The 21,046-nt window shown below is 40.1% G+C and overlaps 1 protein-coding gene across 3 annotated transcripts in view; it reads right to left on the bottom strand.

Annotated features, from left to right (window-relative positions):
- LOC118780348 (probable G-protein coupled receptor 153) overlaps window positions 1-21,046 on the bottom strand; it is a 45,458-nt gene extending 24,412 nt beyond the window's left edge. For 2 of the 3 annotated variants that reach the window (XM_036532792.1, XM_036532793.1), the window contains exon 1: window positions 20,127-21,045. The gene's annotated coding sequence lies outside the window, so the exon portion shown is untranslated. Of the gene's footprint in view, window positions 1-20,126 lie in introns of all 3 variants that reach the window. The other variant, XM_036532791.1, reaches the window with a different exon arrangement.

Below are 21,046 nucleotides of genomic sequence, written 5' to 3'. Positions count from 1 at the left end.
GATCATGGCTTTTCACTGTCTGCGTGCTTAAGTAAATCTTCAGCAAATGGAGAGATCTGGACTCGGACTCAAACGTCTGACGCTGACTGCCAGCGCAATAAGAACACACGGATGTTACATACAACAAGATATTAGCTATAATCTAAAATCGTTTTTTTTTTCTGAATGAATTTCAGTTTCACCATGCATATACTTCAAAAGTGAACCTGCTGCATATAAAATTGCCTTGACACGTATGTCCTTGAGTAATGAATTTTAATACAGTAATACTTCATTTTCAGTTTTAAGCAATATTTTTGAGACCTCAAAACTCATGACGATAAGCAAGAATAAAAATAAGAAGAAATGCTTGATTAATTTAAGGACGAAATGCTACAGCAGTTGAACCAAATTCCCATCATAATCCTCTCTTCTTTTACAAAATTACAGTTTGTTCTCCATTTAAACTGAAATAGATGGACGGTTGATATATTTATTGTATTTATTTAACCACAAAGGTCAGCTGAGAGCCCAGAACAAAAACACTGGCAAACAAGGGCGTTAAGGAACACAGGAGATAGCATAGCCTTTTATCTGAAAAGGGCAGATTGAGAAATTGGCCGAGGCAGCAGGGTTAACACTCCCACTCTTTCTGTCTGTACCACAGGTGCTGATCTAAAGGAGTCAACCTGTCATTGGAAAGCCTCCTAAAACACAGGGTCCCTATCATTGTATCTGCAGATTGGTTTCCATCACCAAGAGCACCTGGTTTTCCTTTACCATATCCCATATACCCATTTCCCATAACATAGCTAATATAGCCAGGCCCTGCTTAGCTTCAAGGCAGGAACAGGGCTACACAGCTGTACCAGATTACCCCACACAGTTAGACCTGAAATAAAGCAAAGCCGCATATCATGTAATGCTACATCATCTTTGGTCAGCACCCTTAAAACAACATAATCCACACCATTTATGCATACAGTATCTCAATAACAGCCGAGCTCTCCCTAAAGCTTTTCACAGCAAGAAGACATATTGTGGCACAACTAGTTTAGTACATTTACATTAGAATGGATGACTGTATAAATCTATTTAATTTAAGAACATGAATACACATTACACCTTTGTTCACACTTTCAAATCATGGCATCATTGCTCACAATATTTTTGTCAAAAATGCAGAGGGGCAAAATGAAAAAAGCCACATGCTTTCTATATATTTCTGTGTGGAAAATTCAAAATCAGTTGAATTTGTCACACACTGTGATACTGTACTTGTATAAGTGTATAAATTATTTCAGTTTTTTCTGTTTGGGTACTAATATCACTTAATTCTCACTAAAACAAAAATATCACAGTAACATGCAGAAACATGATTCTGCTCAGGAAATAATACAACGACAAATTACCAGGTACATTGATCATGTCTAACCATCACTGAAAAAGCAAGAACACGTTTTTGCAACTTACGGTATGCTGTATAATAAAAAGAGTTTTGATGCGTATCACATATAGAATAATTGAGGTGTGTGTAAACACATAACCCACACTTTTATTAAATTTCAGAGCAAATGGCAACAATCTTAAAAGAGTGTTCGTTCTATTATCAGACGGTTGAAGGTCACCCAGTGAATTTTTCAGTAGACCCTAGAATTGAGGAGTGGGACACTGCTGTGATTCAATCTAACTAAGAACATGAGGGGTGCTAATAAATTGTGTGTTCTTCCTCATTTCACTGCCAGCTTTCATCGTTATTCTCTATCCTAGGAGAAATGTTATTACTACGCATCCTTGTATGCCATGCAAATCTGGGAATGCCCCCCATCTTTCTGGGGTACATGGGCTCTCTACTCTATCTACATGCAGAATACCGTGACGGTGTCATAACCTATATTCATCAATCATTCAATCTGAATTTCACCAGCAAATTTTAATTTTGCAGGAGGTAATTTGTAGGCGACTGTGTTCATTTCTAAGACACCCCGATGTTTGGTGTCAACACCACAGCCCCAGCCACTCCTAGGGAGTCCTTCTACCTGTCACCTGTGGAAACATCATACACTAACACCTAGTGGTTAAAACACCTACCGTCTGAAACATTCACATATCTACAGATAAAACGAAATGTAAGACAGTAATTTGGACCTACTTCATTTAATTTAAGAACAAGGTAACATGCACATCCATTGTTAATGGTAGACATAGTGCAAAAAACTACAGAAGAAATCAACTAAAGCCCACATACACTAGACAAATCCTCTAACGTACAGCCACCAAAAAAATAAAACTTTGAACAGATATGTATTGCGCTGTTCTGTCTTACTTTCCTTCATTTTTCTCCTTTATTTTCACCCCTTTTAGGGGTGAAAATAAACCCTGTTTCAATGCAGGAAGCACTGATCATGGTGCATGCACTCCGCCAGTGTTCTTCAGAGTTCTTGGCCCACGATACCAACAGTTATTTTCCGCACGACAAGCCCCACTCTGTATTACAAGAGAGCAAGCACCTGGTATGCCACTAGTACAGTGGCAAGCCAAGGAACTGTATATTACAAACTAGCAAGTTCTAGGCTACGGGGCTCTGTCTGTTTTGTGAGCAACCATCATTGTTGTCTAAGCCATCTTTCCTCTTTAATTCTACACCTCGCCACCCACACACCACACAAATGTACGCACACACGTGTACTGTGCCATCACGCCTTTGCACGCCAAAGACCTGCTTGATCTTCTTGTTGAGGATCCAGAAGAAAGCTCCACCTAGAGTTTCCTGGGGCTGGTCAATGTGGACTGTCTCTCTTTGTGTTCATTTTGATCCCATCTAGACAAGCCACTCCCCAGACTGGGAGGGTTCTCCCTCATCACCCGAGCCCCTGACGTGCTAACAGATATGATCATTTTACCATGTTATGATTGAGAATTTGTCTCTTTAATTTGCAATATCATTGTTTTCATCTTCGGCATTATTTCTCTGAGGCGATTTCTTTCAAATTGGAGTTTAAATTGAAGATTGAAACAGACACCCCCACCGTCCCCAGCCGTATTAATAATCCTGAAGAGCTGGAGCCAGAGGAATTACTGGGCTGCCTGACATCGCTGCTGCTTGGCAGGTTTCCTGATGTGTGAAACGGCCCTTAACGGACAGTGAACACACAAAGGAGATAATTGCGATTCATTTTGATATTCCGCAGGTAGCAATATTAAGCATCATTCCCACTTTTCTGAACAAACCAAGAACTATGGACGTGAAATATCCTTCTCATAAGGGAACACAAAACGAAAAATTCCTGGTTGTTGTCTGGTTGTACAAGATGTGCAAACCCATATATACGTTCACGGGGTAGCTACCTGTTTACAAATTTAACAACAATTAATAGCACAAATAGCTATCTAACTGGCTAGAACTTTGCTGTGGCTAAACACACAGTAATGGCTATGGTGGCTAGCATAGTTAAGGGCTGTTTCGTTAAGTGTTAAAAATGGACGGGTTTATGTGCTTGTGAGCAACCTAACAACCACTATTAGCACCACAGCTAACAATGCTAAGAGTTCATAGCTGACGCGGCTTTGACTCTCACGTTTATCAATGAATTATCACAAAAAGAGTTTCATCTGGCTTTAGTAGTTAGGAAATAAAAAGGGTTTCATTCGGGTTTAGTAGTTAGGAAATATTGTACATGTGTCGGTTGTTATCACATACCTGTAGGCTGAAACAGCATTGATAGTAGTTATCGGTCTGTAGCATTTCAAACGCAAACTAATTAGCCAAGGCAGGGCTGAGTACACTTTTCAGAAAACAAAGGCTTGGCAATTGCCTAGCAACAATGAAAAGGCTTACTCTGAATGTTCTTTTGATGTTAACAAATAGCAAAAAATGCATTTTAAAAGTGCACTGATCGAAAATGAATGCAAAGTTTGCGGACTCCGATGTTTGTATGGTAAAAGCCCTAGGAGGAGTAAGTGTTTATTTTTTGTGTAGTAAAGAAAAAGATTCTGTCGGATTTCACCAGCCTTGGCACGTTTCACATGCAGCGTGATTATCACCACATATTTTTTGCAGTGATTCAGAACTGTGATAAAACCATTTGCATTTTTGCACCTATACAGTATGTACCTGAGCTACAAAGGCCTATTCGGCTCATGGAGAGGGATGCTGTCTACAATATTAAGGTTTTAGAGCACTGATATTTACTACTTTTAATTCATTGTGCGTTTTAACAGATAACCATATATTTACTCTAGGCTATATAGAGAGACAGCTTGGACATATAACAGTGATGGTTAATGCATGCATATTCCATCAGAGAGAATGCCTGTAGCACAGTCACCTTCCACCAGATCTAACAGGGCGAAGTTTAATACAGTGAAGTACATTCAATCTCATATTCCTCCCCTTGCTCATCTTTCACCCTGGCTCAGCTGGGTTTGCCATCTGTTTTATAAGGCTGTTTTTTTTTTTGCCTCTTAAAGGAAAGTGAGGAAAGCTTTAACGCCATGGTAAGGCTGTCAGCGTTAGGCCCAGGAGACATTTGGCATTTTTTACTTTGAGCTCCAAAGGAGCGGGGAGGTGAGCAGACAGGTGATGCAACACCACAGAGCTCCTGAATGAACCTGACAGGAAGGGGAATTGATTGGAATCCTTCCACTTGGTGTCAAGGGGGAGCGACAGGCGTTGCTCCAATTTTCAGCCGGAAATAATCACAGAGCAACTTTGTCACCACCTGCACGACTGTTTCAGTTTCTTATTAACCAGCCATGAAGGAAGACAAAATCATCTACCTGAGTGTGCAGTTTGTTGAAACGCCCCGTAATAAAACCACGGAGCAGTGACATCAGTAAATTTACACCTTCTGTGAGCTCTACACATAAAACATAGAGAAGTGTTCGTAAGTGTCCTTAACCTGATGGATAAGGGCAAGGCTGTATTCAGGAAGCTGGTGCCCTTCTCAGCTGCCAGCTATTAAGCAACAATTTGTTCTTTGGCATGACGCAAATGAGCAGGGATTGCCTCTCTGCATCTATTGGCTTTTTTCACTGCATTATCTGGCGGTTTTAGATCTGTCTGGAAAAGTCATTATTACCCATAACACCCAATAATTTAGAAAAACACACCCACTGGGAGATATCTAGATGCATACACATAAGCAATCCTTGATGACAGATTAATTCTTTTCTCGTCTGTTAATTGAAGTGTGTCATGACTTGAGTGGGCTGTCATTTTGGTTTCCTGTCTGCTCTGTTGTCCAAACAGCGATGTTCTTTTGGGTCGTGCCCCCAGGAGATTCCAGCATGTCTCTGCGTGTGCCGTTTTCATAAGCCTGTAGTAAGAAGTGTTGCAGTTCACGCCTGTATTTTATATGAGGGTCACTGCATGAAAAATAGCAGCTGCAACTAAGTAATCCTGCAACAGCCATTGTCTTCCCAGTGTGTAATTTATGCAGTCTTCCCATGCATCCCTGTAAGTATTTCAGGGTATTCACACGTCCTATGTGTGAACGTCAGTACAGAACTTCAGCACACTTAAGGTGTCCAGCTGTACTAACTGCACTTTCGAGTGAAGTCCTCAGCTTCCCAATTGCTGTACTGCACATCAATTTCAAGAACCTGTGGCCTGCACTCTAAGCACAGATGCATTATCCTCTCGACTGCTTTATTACTTTGTGTTAAAAAGTACTGACTTCCAACCTCGGTTCACCTCTATTCCCTTCCTCAGATTGCATCTGCAGCCACAGTAAACTGGCAAGATATGGCAGCCACCACAGACACAGCCTATTTCAAGTGAGTGGTGAATGAATCTTTTCTCCTACCTTTCCAGAATACAGCCTTTTAGCTTCAATGGCTTTAAAAATGGAGGTGATTCTGCACTGTGACACGTTCTGAATCTGAAATTCAGAGCAATGTTCTTTGCCTGATATGTGGATAAGAAAGTTATAAATACTACATATAGTTGAAGATTTCACTGGAGAAGAAACACAATCTTCTTTGTTGCACCAGAAACCTAAGCCTGCACTGTGGTACAAGATGAGTACTAACTCAAAATCATGATAAAAATAACTAAAGCTAGTTTTCCGGTTGGCTGGATTTAGGGAATGACATGGCATAAACAGGCCACTAGAATTGTTCTATGAGAAAATAAATCTCAAAACTTGGTTGGAAATATCAAAAGGTTGCAAATCTGCCGTGTAAGGGCAATTCACTTGGTTCGAGCTTGGTACATTCAACCAAACAGTATCCCCGAGGTATATTCTCAAATAATTACTGACCTTTTCAGGAAAACTCAAATTAATTTCAAGCTCCAATAAAATGAAGATGTTAAAAGATAATTATGAGGTAAACAGTCAAAAATATTCAAGAGATGAAGTGGTTTCACGGTACAAAAAGGATGCAATGTGTTTTGATCTCTGTGATTCACGTTTTTTTTCCCTGAAATATACAGTTTATTTCAAACAAAGATATACCAGTAAATTACATTTTAGTAAGTCCACAAATTCTCCATTGCAATTTTAATATGGAGAATAGCTGAACAAGAATAATGGGTGAATGAACAGTCATTTTAATAGCCAAATCAATAGCAGATGTTGGTTTTGATGTTGACAGTTATTGATAAGTGTAAGACTCTTCATGTGTTACTGAGCTGTCTACATTCCCAGTTTTCTGGTGAAAAATGTGTTTCCTTTTAGGTGAAGACAAAAGGGTGTCCCCCAATATTTTGTGTAACAACAACCTAAAGTACTAAATGAGAGAGGATTGTACAGACTTGCATGGATCTAAGCTCCAAACACTTAAAAAACTCATTATTTTTATAATTAACCATCATTAAGACACATGCCCCCCCCCCCCCCCAACACCCAATTTGACAACACTGTGCCCCTGGATACTAAATTAATAAGGTATTTCATCAAAGCTGTTTTGAAAGTTGTGGGGTTTGACTTCTGTGCAAAGTCCCACATCCATCAAGTGGCACAGACTCTGAAGTGCAGTGGTATCAATAACCATAATAGCCTAATCCCAAGCAGTTATAGCACTATCCATCTTACCCTGCAGTATTTTAACGCGGCCGGGGAGGTGCTGTGAGGACTGTGGACTTTTTTTGTGCCTTGGGCCTTCAATGGAACATGTAATATTTATACATTCTGTTGAAAAAAAAAATCTAAACCAAATAATATGTTCACTGAAAATGGTCTATTGTTTTTATGGGCCGCAAGGAACAGCATTATTTTTGTTTTCAAGAATAATCACAAGATGAAGGTGCTGTGGCGGCTCATTTTTTACAGCGAGGAGTTCTCTAAATGGTTTCTGTGGCGAAGCTGCCTTCTGAAAATGACTCCCATAAATATGTATATCGCAGTGTATTATAGTATTATATTGCAGTATAAGGAGGGTACTTTCTTGAAAAGATTCTTCTCTGCCAAGTAAAGGCCCTCCAGCTTGTCACAGGTAACTTCAAACTGGCAGTTGTACTTTCTCAGATCTTTACTGTCCTTGAGAACTGTGAGCTGTGCTTCAGGAATTAATCAGAATAGTGATCAAAGGTCCTTACATAATGTTTTACATGCACGCACGCACGCACGCACGCACACACACACACACACAGAACAACCTTTAATTAGATCTGAACACTCCAACCTTCAGGATGAACAAAAATGATCTGCAAGACTTTGAAAAAGACAGTACAAATAAAAAGACCTCATTAATGATAGCTCAACATATGACTAAGGTTTGTCAATTAGTACTTTTAACATTCATTAAATGGTATTTTAATGAGACCTCTACATTAGTATTCAATGCCTGTCAACATCACGCACAGAACATCCACATCAAGGGAATGAGAATCCCATTAGCCTCTGACAAAGAAACATGGGGCCAATTAGAGTTCAGTGAAGCAGAATGATAGTGGAGATGGCCAATCAAATGTCCATCTACAATGCAAGAGGAGTTGTCACCCTCTGAACACTGCAAAACCAAGTGTGGTTTATCACTTTCATCTCAGGTTCATATTTTACTGGCGCTTCAGTGGTTCCCTCCACCACCAAAGACACCTGCTCCACCTGACTCGACTGGAAGCCGGGAAAATAAATTACAGGTAGAGGCCTAGTGGGAGAGAAACTCAAACACACGGACAGCCCAGTGATAGTGTGATTTGCTCCACCTCACACAAGATTTTCTTTTATTTTAAAAATGGTCTGTGTGGGTGGGTGCCAAGGCAGCTTAGGAGCACATATACTGCCCTGATGAAGAGGCTAGTATGTAATGTGTATGGTTGATTAAAGAAAGTGTTTCCCTTCATGGGTATGGCTATTATTCAATGGATGGGACTTGTTTTGAGTTCATTTCTTATGTTATTATGTTCAGACTTTATGTTATATAATCACACTTATCTAATTATGATTAAATATTAATTGTAATGTCTTCTTAAGCCTTATTATAAATGTACAGTGTATAAGCCCTGCACAGTCTTGATAAGGCCTTGATATGATAAGAAAAGACTTTAATGTTCACTTATGTACTATACAGAATCTTCAGCTCACATACCTGTCTAGTGATCCAATCTTGATCTCAGTAATAGTCTTAGTGATTTGATTGGTTCAAATGAGTCTTTTATGAAACCACGTATACAGATCCAGAAAAGGGTTTTTCCAGAACATTTAATACTTTTATACCATTTCCACCTTTTTTACCAGGGTCATAAATATAATAATCTCCTCGAGTTTTACTCAACAGTGGCAATTAATACAGTGAATTGTGTTGGTGAATCAATGCGCACATTAGAGTTTAGGTTAACTTCCTCCAGGCATTGTGAGTGTGACAGGCTAGTCTAAATGGGTTGTCTTGCCTCACTCCTGGGCGCATTAGCTGAGCACTTACTGAACTGAAAACCTGCTGCGGAACCTTATAAAAGCACTCTTTATTAAAAGAAATGCGGAAAATGTGTTTAATACAGACTGTTCTACAACTGCTTATTACTTGAAGACGGGCCACTGATATAAGGACTTTAAATTTTCACAGAGCAAGGTTCACACACACACAGACACAATTACTGACTTATCATCTAATAAGGATGAGGCACAAATCACTGTCCAGTGTTAATACAAACCGTACAAATAAGAGAAGACAAAGGACACCTCCTATAGATTAGCCATTGCAAATGTCCAATAAATAGAAATTGGGGAATAATTGAGGAGAGTGATACAAAGAAAAGGTGTCCTTTATTTCATTACTTAAAGACAAAATAATTAAACCGTTCAGTCAGCCCAGTGTGATCTGACTGAACTGTGTTGCCTCCTTTCAATTGAACAACTCCTCTAATGTCACTCTGATGCCACTGTCTGTTTCCCCCTCCATACGGTGCAGCTGACAGGAACATCAATCACCTCTATCATGAAATTACCCATGCCAATCTAATTTGATAAAGATTGTTAACCTTCCATCTGGCGGCTATCTGATTTGCACAGGAACAGCCACCTTTATGTGGGAATGCTGTGGACGCATTCCGCACGCAAACTGAAATCTCTTTCAAATAAGCTGAAGATCAGCTCATATTTACAGGTGCGTGATATCATATGATATGATGTGCTTTTGTGTTTGTTTACTTGATCGAGTATTGAAATCAATATTTTCAACTACTACATAAGAGTGATGGAGAATAATCAAGATTGCACATGACATGTGTACCTCTCACCGACACACTGCAGTGTCCCTGCGTTTCTGAGCAGGAATACTGCATCAAATCTGGTTGCTATAATTTATGCAGTTAGCAGGTTCTATTAGGGTTGTAAACACAACATCACAGCACTAGCCTCTACCACATCACATGACAAATTTGATACATTTCCACTGGCCCTTAATAAAGGGAGCGGGAGTCTGTGATATTGAAATGAATTTTTTTTTTTTTTTTTTTTGTGGAACACCATTTGTAAACAAATATGACAAATCATTACTGTACCATGGGGGTGCAAACAGATATTATTTCATCACTTCCATGCCTCCAAAACTATATATCTGCTCACCTCAGCTCTTAATTTCTGTCAGTTGTTACCAACTGAAAACTCTCATCTTTGTGTAATGCTTTTCATCTACGGTAGCTCCCTACACACAGACATGCTCCACATATGTAGCTAGAATGTGATGAGAACTTTGCATACTAGCCAGCTATCTAGCTTACCAATGATAAACGTGAAAATGTTGATAGTTTATCATTAGCTTACTGTCAGCTAACATAAGGTGGTTATTTTGCCAGTACGGTGCTGCATTACCATTAAATAACTTTTCTAAGCATTCACTGTATCCATGGGTATAACTGACAGCGCACAAGACGAAGAAAGTTATGTTTTTAGTAGTATCTATGGAACATACATGTCACACTCAAAGGTAATACAACAAGCACAGACTTGCCATCGAGCACTGATAGCATATCGCTCTGTAGTATGAGTTCAGAGTGTTTATATGTTCCCCTTTAAGGAAAGCCTTCATGCTGAACCCCCCACTGATCAGATGCAACATCATGCCATTCCCCCCACCCCCTCTGTGGCCATTGAAACAGTCTGATGCTCTGATATCGTTTAGCCATCCTTCTCTTATCACTCCAGCACAGACATTGTTTTAACAATTATCCTCCAGAAGGAATGCAGTGTAGGCTCCTCTTGCACGAAAATTTGTACACTCCACAGTGAGATTTAAATGAAGGCTTGAATATAAGCGTTGCATAAGGGACCTAAATTTAGTCAGATGTCCTCCTACTCTGTGGGTGAGTAATCTACTGCTTTGCAAATACGAACGGCCCACTGTAAAAAGCAGCACAGCACACACACATACACACACACACACACACCTACCAATTTGACAAGGGAAGCACAGCAACAATTCATCCCATGACAACAAGCACTGTACTGTATGAGCAAATAAAAATAATGAGATCCGGCCCCGTGTCTCGGCCCCGGCGAAGCCACCGGGCCACTGCGCTCCGAGATTTGCTGTGAGAGACTACTGGAGCAACACCTCATTTTCTCTGGACTGCAGTCCCCGGGTCTGTCAATACACAGAGACAGTGACGGATCAACTTCCTGTAAGAGGAGTGCGACACTTACGGATGCTTACAGTTTCACAGTTTTGTAATAATTCAGCCATCAACAAGGCCACTACACCCTTCCCTGCCCCTCGGCTGTTTCCATGGCCTACTCTGCGACTTAGAGCACGTGTCAAGCTGCGGGGTGAAAGCTATTGTGAGCACTGGTCTGAGATCAGCTTACCCACGCCAATCTCCAACCTTAAGCTCAAGAGAACAGTGATCAGACTGATTTTGGACAAGCACTTATGGGCACTTTATGGAAGGAAATGAAAGTTGGCATAAGGACAGGACCATGATCAGCTTGATCATTGCTCTCATTATGGTTAAAGATAGAGTTAAGGGTGGGTAAGCTGATCTTGGGCCCGCCTTATCTCTCCCATTCTTACTGTAAATAAACAATCAGAGACCTTCGGGTGGAGGATATAAACAGATGCTCTCCCAGGTGTAATCTCTAGTAGCAAATCTCAGCATACACTGATCCAATAGCAGCACTGGGAATGGGACCCACTACTGGAACTTGTTATACACTCCAGCAACAGAGGTATGACTCTCTACATATACATACATGCCGTCAAAAAAAACAAATGAATGATTGAATTTTTCCAGAGCTGCCCTTTCAGTCTTAACCTTTAACACCCTTTGCACAACAGTCTGATGTGGCAGACTTTGCTGCCTTCAAGTAAGATTTCCTAGGCATAATAAATAAATTGCTACTTTAAAGCAGATCGAGATGCAGTGATGTGAGGAGAGTAATCAGATCAAGGCTTGACTGAAGAATTAGCTTAGCAAATCCACACATTTGTTCAAATGTGCCAGAGTCTAAAGAAACATCAGAGAGGAGAGGAGCAGCCAGAGAGCGGATCCTAGAGCAGAGCCGGGCTTCTGTTTTACTGTATGTCTGTTTGTGTTTCCTTACAGGGCAGAACGGAGGAGGGCATGTTGCTGACCTACATCTTCCATCAGTTCAGAGTGAGGAGGGATGCTTAAAGCAAATCTGTGCTGATTAGTGTGACGTATTTGTTTTGCCTGAAAGCACAGGTCTACAACGCTGTTGCTGAACAAAAAAAAAAAAAAAAAAGAAAAAAATCCAGAAGGATCAAGCCTCTGTAGCATGAACCAAAATCTGCGCAGCTGTTCTCCGAGGACCCCTTGATTTGTGCGAAAGAGGTTCAATAAACAACAGCAAAAAAAAAAAAAAAAAAAAAAAAAAACCACAACCTCCAATTTGGTTCGAAGCTAATGACTCCAGTGACTCATTCATTTCTCAGAACGCTGCAGCCGTTAATCTTTAAGTGAGTGCACTGTGTGTTCGGAAAAGACTGGAGTGGCTCAGGACTTACTCAGAGGACACCATCTTTGCCCAACCGCCTGGCACGTAATCACTGCCATGCACATTTCCCACAATGCACCTCAACCGCACAACACTGCAATTGCAGTTACAGCACACCGCGGAACACGATCACATTCACAATATACACATTCTCAATAACCCATTCCTTTGTCATTACACAGTACAGTGCACACATATAACAATGTAGTGGCCTCTTATATGTACTAGTTTCGAGCATGATGGGTAAAATGCTGAAAGAGAGTATGTATTGTATGAAACATTTTCTGTTGATCAATCCCTGAGATGCCAAAATGGAATAAAATGAAACATGGAATGTAAGCTGACCCATCCACAAGCTGTTACCCTATACTCAGTTGTTAAAATGCCATCATCTTTTTTTTTTTTAAGTGAAGGAACCCAATATCAGTCTGGCTGTTTGGCAGAGTATTACAGTCGTATTGCGGTTTTCATTTCATTCCCCTGTTCAGATAAAAACTTGAAGGGAGTGATACGGTGCAGTGATTAACAGAACACGGCCTCCTTCTCCCAGACACACCCCCTGCCTGACTCAGCCTCCTTTTCCATTCTCTTCTGAGGAGCAGTTGACACACGCATCAAACTTGCTTTCCAAGAGAGACAGATGGCAGTCTGTTTCAATTCACACGTGCACCTTGTAATATAAGCAAAAAAAAACAAAAAAAAACAAACTGGCACGGTCTTTTTGAAAGAATAATGTTGTGGTAGAGAGCACAAGGCCACTCCCTGAGGTGTGGAGTCAGACACAGGTTAAAAATTACAACGGCGTGCAGTTGAGTCATCGACCGCTGGGGCCACCGTGCCGCAGTCAGGCTGAGTGAGAAATGAGATATTCAACAGTCCTTGAGCCGCACACAGTAGTGTCTCCGATGTGCCTTCACCCGAGCAATGATTCGTTAATGACTTACAACGAGGACGGTGCATTAACTACCGTGCAGCCCCCTTTTTTGAGATCACCGGCGATGCAATATGCCATTCGCGGTAGTCGTGGTCATGTTACGCCATGCACTGTTTCGTCATTAACAAAACATTTTCAGAAATATGAAAATAAATATTTTCAATATATTAGATAATACAAACACAAGCGAAATGTTTGTTAATCAAGAAAAAAACTGTGCTGGATTCATATTTGGACACAGCAATTTCTGTATTTTGTAATGACAACAACAGTAGTGGGTTACAGTGAATATTTTTTCCCTCACCACCGCAGTGAAAGCAGAGGCCTTAGAGTTATGCATAATGAACCACTGTATTAATATTTTCGATCTTCAAATAAGCTCATGTTAGAGTTATTTAGAAAATTAGGTTGATATTTCTGTATTAATGTATTGACGTTCTTATTGTGACAAACACGCTGGTATGCGCCATAATTTAAATGTTAATTACAAAGGAATGGTGTACTATGGCTGTTTTTCATTGTGTCAAGATCATTAAATCTTGAGTGTTGATTAGGGAAAACTCCAATGAGTTTTTCCAACACAGCAGACTGGAAACTGCTTGTACAACACTCATCTGTGTGAGCGGTTTATCAGTCTGTAAAATGAGCTGTAATAATGCTTTGGGTAAAAAAAACACTGGCCTCCTCAGTTTAGCAATGGTGAACATATGACAGGGGTTTGCATATACAAAGCATTCTTTTTCAGCAGTGGTATTAATAATTTAAGGTAGTTAAAATGCCCTATAAAATTGTATTCCCACATTTTACAGAAATGTTTAATTTGCACCTGCAGAGGTGCCAGGTCTCTCAGACTGCTGCCAAATTTTGGATAAGTCACAGCTATATTTATACCATCAGTTTTCACATTATGGCAATTATTCTTTACACCATGAATACAGATGTAATAACTTCCATGTTTCTTCATGGACAGTTAACATCAAAGACATTATAACATATCATACAGATACGGATGTGAACATACATTACTCAGACATGACCTCCCCTTTAAAGGAGAAAGACTGAACATTATTTGAATTATTTTATAATTAAAATTCATAATTTTCTATTCATAATTTAATATATATAATTTAATTCATAATTATTTTAGTGCAAATGGTCTTGGTCTTGAATTAGCAATTGTTTGCTTGATTTAACTGCACATGAAAAAAAAATGTTACAGCACTGCTGTTACTACACAATAAGCTCAAAATTTGCTTCTTTACTCTTATTTGAATATGAAGAAGATTTTACTTTATGAGACCCTGTGCTTGGAAAACGTCCCACTGATATGGTGGCTATGTGGCATGACAAATACACGGTAAGTATGCTGCTTCTTGCTGTATTTCTTAATTGGGTTGCATGCAGCTTTTATCTTATCTTTTAACTGGCTTCTCTTCTACTACTCAAAGTTAACAACAAAGTAACTGATGGAACACAGAGCCCTCGTTTCTCTCCACTGCCACCTCCTGCTCTAGCTCTTCGTTTCACTTGTGCCACGATCGATTTCTCTTCTCCCCCCCCCCCCCGCCATCCCACTGAACACGGACTTCCGAAAAATAACACGCACAGAGAATTAGGAGTTTTCGGGCCTAGAAGTTCGGGCTGACGTGCTGCGTTGCTGTTTCCAGGCCGCTCGGTCGGCGGACTGACGCGCTGTTTGTTTACTAGTAGTGTTTCTGAAACGTGAGAACACAGCCTGTGTCGCGCTTAGTCAGGGGGAGCTGAGGGGTTCTGAGCGATACCCTTGAGAGGTCCGAGGGCTAAGCCCTGTCGAGCCCCTGGCAGTAACAGAGCCCTGCTCTGCGGAATGAGAGGAATCTGACAGAGCTGCTCCGCAGCAGAGACCGTTTGCTTCCACGGTGTGAGATAATCAACTGCATCTTTATTACTGCCTGTTACTGCGCTGTTTCTTTCATTAGCCAATCACAATCATTTATTCCCTCCATTAGTTCCTTGCCTTACTCTGATTGGGTTCAAAGCCTCTCCCTCCCAAAGCACGTTACCTCTTTCCCCCACCTCTTCCATGACCTGAACTTCAGTTTGCCTCGTTGCTTCTTCTTAAATACTCGCTTCTTCAAATCACTAGTTTTCTGCACAACAACGTGAGCAGTTCCAGGGCAGTATTTTTTGTCTGTGCTGGTAAACAGTATGACCATGATATGTAGATATGTATGTGGTAATTGTTTTATAAAAACATATAAAACAGGTGTCTCAGCTGGCTCAGAGAAATGTATATACCAGAAATCCAGTTTGATTTCATAGTTATAAATGAAAATGTCTCTTGCAGTGGAAAAGCTGCAAGTGTATTTTTATTGTATTCGGTGGCAATGTCTGATAAATTATACTGTGAAAACATATGCAGATAATGTTTTATATCAATGAAAATACAGTTTAAGTGCAATAACTGTAAACTGTAAACACAATTGGCAGTCTAGTTGAAATGTAAAATAATGAATAATATTCTTTTCAAAGGAGATTATTTTTAAGCACACTGCTTTTTCTATAATCTTATGTTGCAATGCATAGTTGCTTTCAGCAAGATTTCTATTGTGTTAGGCTTTTTATCATGATTTTTAGCCAGTAAGACATAATACAACATCTCCGTCAACTCTGTCCATCATCACTGTCAAACACCTTCCTATCTGTACCTGCACTACACTACATAAAATTTCAGCTAAACTGTAAGCTTGTGTAAACTGTGTAAACTTGGCTCTGTTGATATAGTGAACGTACCTGCACCGTACTATCTCAAACTGAACCGGGCCAGTTATAGATCCATGAACCATGTAATGCTGCAATTACATTTTAGTTAGAATTTAATTTGAATTAGAGTAGTGTATTCTATCATTGTATCATTGTATAGTTCCAGGCCTGTTCTATCGAACGCATTATCATTTCACTAATTATTATTCAGCTTGTAATCAGACTGCCATGTTAGCATTTTGAAGCCAGTTTTTTCTTGGTGGTACCTTTATCACAAAACAGGAGAGAACATTAACCAACTGTCATCAGACTTTGTAGGCCTTTCATTTTTCTGACAAGATGCAGTCGTACTAGTTCTGAATAGAAGACTTTACAAGCCTGACATTTTCTGATGTTCATGAACATGTTTTCAGTTTTTTGAAACAAAAACTAAAGCCCATCTACTGGATGTGTGATTGCAGTGTCCAACCACACATTTTCTCTCAGCATTGTACAAGGGAGTCCTCAAAAACAAAACATTTCAAGCTCTGAATAATGCAGTATGTAAATATGAAAATATTAGTTTAGTTAAGTAGTGAATTTTTTTCAGAGAAGCGCCTTGGGTTCACTTCAGTCTGCCGTTTGTTGGACCGGCACAGGAATCCTGGTATAGTGCGGCCCTGCACAACTGACACACATGTACTATATAAATCGTCTCTCAGCTGACACCCTCTGCATCTATCTATCTATCCATGTCAGTCGCTCTGTGAAGAGCTCAGAGCCCCCAAGAGATGTTCTGTATCATCAGCACCCCCAGGTAAGACCTCTGCTCAGCTGTCTGGAACATTTTCACTGCCAGCTCGAGGCCTGGTGATGCACTGTGCGGACACCTTACAGCACAGCGCCTTGGGTTTTTCCCACCTGGAAGTGCGAAATTCTCCCGCTCTGCCCTCTGTATAGCCTTTCAAAAATCCGCTCTGAATCGCTCTGCTTTGCAGATGCCACCAGACAACAGTGGAAAGGGAATAAACAGAAACGCAGGCCCATTGCTAAAGGCTAAATTTACATACATGACCCTGGCATGCAATCAGTTTAAAATGGTAGCTTTTGACCTTGCCCCCATTTTATGTTAATGCCAAGTTCTATAAAACTTTACTTATGCAATGCAGTATAGATTTGGAAGCTGCAGGATCCTCTCTACAGACAAACAAGTAGATTGGTGTCTTCCATCCAAACCATTGCATCAGTGGGGATTCATGCAGAAGGGAATCACGATATAAGATGTGATTATAAAACATAAGGTGACTATTATAATCTGTACATACAAAAATGGTACAGTTTTTATTACAGCCTCCTCAATTAGCTCAAAACAAATAACATTATTTTCAAACACAGAAAGGTTGCTGCCAAGATTCTTTTGCACGTAAATTGAAAATTTGATGCTGTGCACCACAACAGTTTAATGCCTTGAGTGTTACATGGCTCTAGCACATGAAGCAATTACTTGATATTCTTCGCTGCTTGTAAGAATGTAAGCATTATACAGGGAACACAGCTATTCCCCTGAGACATGCAAACAAAGAATGCATGCAAGACAAGAACCACAAGTGTAGATAAAGGCCTGGTATGTTTCAGCTCCCCTGGGATGGTCATCATTCATGTTACAGCACACTCAGTTCACTGATATAAATTTAACATAATGTATATTGCTTCTGATGAGAGATACAGAAACCCAGACTGAAAATCCACATTAACATCAACTGGCATTAAGAATAGTGATTTCTTGACATTCTAAACAAAATATCATTCATATTCAGGCAAACACTTGTAAATACTGCATAGAAATTTAAAATAAGAACACAACCAGGGGCTTGGGGGGGGCAGCTGGTAGCATCCAAGGCCTACCAGTTAGCAACTTGTGGCGAACAGAATCACAGACGGAAAAAAGCAATGAATTTTATGAGTGCAGCAAAGAAATTCACAAGTGATGGTATTACCGCATATTTAAAAATGAGAAAACCCTGAACAGTTGAAATGGACAAATATAAGACCATCACAATACAGAAACATGCAAACTGTAGTATTAATTGTAGATAAATTGAAGAGGTGACCTGTTGTCACACAAATTGCACAGACAATCAAGGGGCTACTGTTAATTCAAGTATAACAGCTATTTCCTTAAAATGACAACGATCCGATTCATAAACTTTATCTACAGCTATAATCTCAATGTACACCTGAGCAAGTATAGCATTATTGAGTAACTCTGGCATGGTAATTTGGTTCAATTTCATACTTGTAGCCATAGAACATGGTGTGTACTGCCATTTCAGAAGTGGGCTTTCGAGGCGCTTTGTGACATCTTTGTGACATTACTGCGGCCTATTCTGCAGGGCAACTAAATCAATGCTAATCTAAAACAGACACAAACTGCTGGATTACAACAGAATTGTTTTATCTGAAAATCTCAGTCGTGGTAAAGCGATCTCCTATCCACACCAAAGGGAGCAACGTGAGACACTGCGTGAGGTTTGTTCTGATCCGTGAGGCTTTTGACATTCCAGGTTTGCTCTCGTCCTCATAAGTCTTGAAATCATCAGGTAATCACTTCACCCACAGGAAATCTCCTCCTCACTCTGCATTCAAGTGCATTCTGTGTCACAATCTCTGTTCAAGTGTATTCTGAGCCAAGGGTGAAAACCTGTGTTCTGGAGTCTTGGTTGTAACTCATGTAATTAAATCCAAAGCAAAGTTTTTGAGGTAATTGAGGCTGACTTGTTTTAATCATATACAATAATTTACCAAAAAACGCACAGAATCACTTTGTTTACCTAGTTTGTTACCTCATAACAAACAGACCTGCAACTGCCTGTCTTCCAACTTAATTTCAAACGTAAACTGCTAAAAAAAGGTGGTAATTCAGGTTCAAAATAATGTATCACATACAATTTATTATATAATAGTTTACTCTCACGATAAACATTTGTGAAAATCTGACCAAAAACTAATGAGACCAGTTGATTTAATTTATTGTGGAAGGACTCAACGATAAAGAATCATTTCACGAGCAGATCCATTCTTGGTTTACTTGATTTGACCAAAGCAACCAAGGGGAAAATTCGTTCTGCATTAGCGTTTTTGCAGACAGCCACTGCACGTTCGCATTACTGCAATTATTTGTCTTTCGTCGATACTATTAATAAGCAATCGCCGGCAATGCAGTTTATAAAATGAGCAAGGTGGAAAGAAAGAGGTGAAGAGTACGTAATGTCAATGACGTAACGGGGCAGTGTCAGAATAAAACAGCGCTGTACGTTGTCATCAACGGTATACGAATAAATATAACAGCCGTTTCATTTCTATTTCTCAACAGTAAAACAACAATTAAAAGCGCGTTTAAATATTCCCTGTGAAATAACGGTCAAACGCCATTCTTTATCAATGCCTCAAATCCGCCGGTGCTTCAGACCGCTTAGATTCATAGTCACACGGAATCCTTTGAAACAATGGAGTGATGCACGGTGGCTTCCATTCAGACCAGAATATGATTTCTGAATCGTCACACTCTTGGTTTCACTCACTCCAGCTCCAACACACCCATTATTTCTGTATCACCTAAACTGCTTGCATATCCCGGTCTTCTGATTAGCACACGTGTTTTGTTTGACATGTTTGTTTTTTAATGCTGCCATTATTGTTGAAAATATTCAGCGGACTTTTGTAGAGCCCAGTCTTCACCCGCTGCCGCTGGGATTCATTAACAGTCACCCTCTATGAATTCAAAGTGCCGTATCAAAAGCAATCAAGGGTAAGTTCTTCCAGTGCCAGTCCAAAACCATTTCTTGTCGTATGTCACTGAGCAATCAGTACAACATGGTGACTGTAAGTGACCTTATCTTTGCATGATTTTGCACGAATTAAGTTATTTTCCCAGGTGAAGCGTGCGGCTTCACAAGCGCACATCACAGACAAGGTCTGACCTTGTATATCAAGAGAAACTGGAAATATTCGTCAAACATTATATATTTAACTAAATAATTATGTAGAGCTGGTGTATACGCAACCATGACATCATGTACAAAATAATCGCTCGTTACCTCTTCGACGAAGTCTTTTGGTATCCAGAAATCTTCACAAGGAAATTCTTCTTTTAGTGTTACGGTTCCCGTTTAAGTCCAAAGCAGTTGTGTTCAGCCCTTGCATTCCAAACTGTGAGACGGTATGGTCGACAGTAAACATCTGTCCGAAGCGTATGTCATTTAGAACACAAGCTGGCAGTCCCGAAAGGGAAACAATCACAACTGGATATTGCATTTATATCATTAAAGTGCATCCTTTACTACATCTGAAAAGGATGTCTGCTCCTCGGCTGCGTGTGGACAAAAAGAGAAATTATTAGATTATGTCACAGGAAAAAAAAGTAAAGGCAAGCAACTGCGTTATTTGCGTCGATGCAGGCAGTATATTTGCACACTGCTGAAAGTGAAAATCATCGCATCACGGGAAGATCGTGTTGCAGTTGCAGAAGGGAGGAATGAATGAGATGTACGTCTGATCACACAGTGCATTCATGCCTGCGCGCGCTCTCTCCGGGTACTGTGTGCATCGCTCCATCCCTCGACGGGTGAGAGCGAGTCGCAACCTCCTGAAATTAATTTATTCATTTAAGTAGGTTGTTTTTCGCTAATTATGGTATTAACGGTTCTCTACTCGGTGTGGAAAAAACAGACGTAGCGCAGTCGACGTCGTTCAATGTTAACAAAACACTTTGGAGCACATTCTTCGCTGTAACCCAGTACTAAATCTTGGAATTGTAGCTGATTTTCCCCCACTAATCTTATAATGAATATCAGCTTCTCCTGAGACAGTTAATCGAGGCGATTAATTGTGTTATGGGAAGCACGTAAAACGGTCAGATGCGGACGTACATCAAGTTAACTGGTTTAGAGATACAGCATCTGTCGATTCATCTCATTTTGGAGCGGAATCCCTCACGTTACGAATGTGGATGCGCTGG

Source organism: Megalops cyprinoides, chromosome 7, assembly GCF_013368585.1.
Source record: "Megalops cyprinoides isolate fMegCyp1 chromosome 7, fMegCyp1.pri, whole genome shotgun sequence".
Taxonomy (NCBI): domain Eukaryota; kingdom Metazoa; phylum Chordata; class Actinopteri; order Elopiformes; family Megalopidae; genus Megalops; species Megalops cyprinoides.
This window is presented reverse-complemented; position numbering and strand designations above follow the sequence as displayed.